Genomic DNA, 3711 nt, shown 5'->3' with positions numbered 1-3711 from the left:
TAACAATAAGTCACTACATATGGCTGGTGGTACAACTAGAGCAGCAACAAAGCATGTAAACAGAAAGCAAAATTCATAATATACAAATAATAAACTTCCTCGTCAATAATTATCTTCTTGAGTGTTAGTTGGCTATTTTAATCAATTATTAAGATAATTCACTCGCACATTTTGGTGTATACATGTATGTGTATATGTATACATACAGAGATTTTAAAATAATTAAATTGATTCATGGCATATTGTGCAAGTACTTAACAGTACCTGGCGTGCGAGTAATATATAAACATACATATCCATGTATACCTTTGCATATTTGGCATGTATGCACAAGCAGACACATACTTATATACATTGTTACGTCTTTGTAACTGAGGGTTCAAACATACATCAACAGTAATACAATTTTAGCCCACTCAGAACTATTTCATTGCTATATATTTTTAATAAAAGTGTGTAAAAAATATGAACTTTTCATGTGCAACAACTTCTTTTAATGGCTGCTGATTAAACATTTGCTTCTCCCTCTCTCACTGTTACAACGTGTATTTATCTGCCGGTGTGGAAGTAGCTTTCCCATGTCATCATTGTTCATTATTTGGGGCAAAAAAGGTAGTTATATACAGTAATATACATTTATTATTCCACCCCTGGCTTCATTGTACATCTCAACTGTGGGAAGAACATGTTTAAGTTTTCAGAGAGAACCTAGAAACATCTGCGGGACAGGTGGTTAATGGGGGTCCAGTATGTGTTACACAGAACCTGCCGGGTGCTGAAATCCCTTACGTAAAGTCACAAACACAAGTGTTTTCACTTATTCTCATTTAACGTCCTCTCAGGACAGAGCATGACATGACACAGGTTTGTGAAAGGAATTATCACAGTGTACTTTCAGCCTCATTAGATGATTAGAAAATTCCACTCAGCTCAGATCTGAACCCACATTTACATGTGTGCAGAAATAAAAAAAATGCAACTCACAAAGACACATTTGTTAAACTTTATTTATCCTTTTTTTTTGGTGGAATAGCCCAATTTACATTCTCACAGAAATGCTGATGGAAGCTGCCCAGTACAAGCACAGTCTGATCAGACGGTCTCAGAGCAGCTCCACTGGAGCACAAGCTCTATTCAATTCAATTTAATTTGTATAGTACTAATTTATAACAAACGTTATCTCAGGACACTTTTCAAATAGAGTAGGTCTAGACCGTTCTCCTTATAAAATTCTAACCTTTAGGCAACATAAAAACCTTTAATAGATGTCTACATTATGTATTATATGTTATATACTTTATTGTTAGAGCATGATAATTTTAGAACAAGCGCTTTGAAATTCGAGGACGGTAATTAAAGCTGGACTGTGTTATTTAAGAAGTTTTTTATCATTTGCTTTGTCTCAGATTAAAGAGACAGTGAACCGTCAAGAAGAAACAGTTAGCTGTCTGCGAGGGTTCACTTTCCGCACAACCCAAGCTTTGCATATGTTAGGGTTAGCTTCCATTTTGACATTGTGTTATGGACTAAAACATGGATAAAAACACTTTAGGACTGTGATATTAGAATGAGACATGGTGCTGCCGCACAGCAAAAACAACTGGCTTTGGTTGAGGGTGAATAAGTCAGTGATGGCACTTCTTTAGTCAAGCCAATATTTGCAAACTACTAGTATTTAAAATAAAAAAAATGAAAGAAACAAAGAAGCCAACTGGAGAAATTTAAATGGCACTGTCACAGATCATAGACTTTATAACAGCCTCTTCTGTTCCTTGTTTAAATATCAGCAGGAGTTTTATTTCTTATGTAAACTGATGCATACGCAGAAAAAATGAGGCATTGAGATTTATAATGATCACTTTTGTCACACTCTCAGACTAATGCACCGAGTCTGCTTTCACATAAACTCTTTTAAGGGGTTGAGATGAGCCCCTGTGATTCAAACACTAAATGAAACTGTGATAGGGGAAAAGGATTGCAGGTTTTAACGGTACATCACCATTTATTGTCCCTCAGCTTCGAGCAATAAAATACCAGATGTTGAAATAAACACACAACCGTAATGGCCCATGGCAGCTCCAGCGGAGAACAAATGGATGTGACTGTTTTTTTGAAATACGGGCATTTTATAGCTTTTGCTGCAGAGTTCTGGCTTAACGTTTTTTTTCACCACCATCCCTAACCGTCCTGAAGTAAATACCTTCCGCCCCAGTTATAAAAATGGCTGTTTTCCTGCAATAAAATGATTTAGATAATTAAAAGTCATTTGCACCAGGCGCCCAGTTAGCTCAGTGGGTAGAGCTGGCGACCCATCTACCAAGGCTGAGTCCTTGCTGCAGCAGCCCAGGGTTCGAATCCGACCTGCAGCCCTTTGCTGAGTGTCATCCCCTCTCTGCTCCCCTTTCCTGTCTATCTTCAGCTGTATCTATCAAATAAAGGCAATTAAAGGCCAAAAAAATAACTCAATAAAAAGTAATCTGTGCCATAAATAAAATGCCCTGGAAATGATTAAATTGTAAGTCTGCTCACATTTCATTAGAGCATTTGTTACAAATGCATTAATTTATTTATTGGTATCACATTGATTCAGTTCATGAATAAACAAGCATTTTTTGTAACATCTGTTATTTTTTCGTAACATTTGTGGTTGAGAAGGCCACCTGTCTGGCGTGAGAAAGAGACAGTTTTTCCCTGTCTACTTTTAGCCCGTGTCAGACAGCCATGACAGGTAAACTGCTTTAGACATCACTGTTGCGGTTCGTCTTCTTGCTGTGTGTACGGCAGCAATGTCACATTTTTTTCTTAGACTGGGTCCTTCCATCCTGTCCCACTATTGTTTTTTTATCGTCTTGCTACGCCTGTCATGCGTACGCACTGGTATCGATGGCATGCAATGATGGAAAAAATAAATAAGTAAAATTGTTAATTTTGTGCAGATGCATTAAAACTCAAGTAACAAGCCTGTTTTAAAAAAATGTAGAAAGTACAAATCTTTGTGTAAAAATGTAAGGGGTAAAAGTAAAACGTTTTACGAAAAATAAATACTTAAGTAAAGGTCAGATACCTAAAAAAAAGTATTTGTACTGCTTAACTTCCAACCTCAGCTTTATACACCATTAAGTTGCCTTTATTGTCATTGCACGGTCAAGCTGGACCTAAAAGCAAAGTTCAAACCTTCATCAAGGAGTCCAAAAGATCAGGCTGTTTTATAGCGATTTTCCAGCAGAGTTGAAATTCTGAAAAGACAAACAAACACAAAAAACTTGGAAGTGAAAATTATCTTACCGCACATCTATTGGTCTTTGGATGTTGAAATCTGGCCAGCGTCCCTTATTTCGACACCAGGGAAGTGCACTAAATACAGCCTACAGAGCCCAGGCGCCTGATCTGGTTTGAAAGCAGGATTTGTCAGCTAAATCAAAATGGCAATCAGTAATATAGCTGAGAGGCAGTTTGTGTGACTGTGTTGGATTAACCCATATGTTATTTTTTGTATTTCATAGAAAACATCCAGTGCAGTTAGGATATGAGCAGTGCCCCAGTTTAGGAGCAGGATCCCCTGAAGTCCAGACTTTTGGGTGGAGTGCACCATTAATGAGCTGGGCTGTCCAAATTAACGGGACTCCTTTAGCTGAGGCCAAGAAACTGCCCAAAAAAAGGCTTGCAGCCTTTCACATTCTGTAATTTGTTGAACTGTCATTAGATAAATGC

The sequence above is a fragment of the Dicentrarchus labrax genome, unplaced genomic scaffold (assembly GCF_905237075.1).
Source record: "Dicentrarchus labrax unplaced genomic scaffold, dlabrax2021, whole genome shotgun sequence".
Taxonomy (NCBI): Eukaryota; Metazoa; Chordata; class Actinopteri; family Moronidae; genus Dicentrarchus; species Dicentrarchus labrax.
This window is presented reverse-complemented; position numbering follows the sequence as displayed.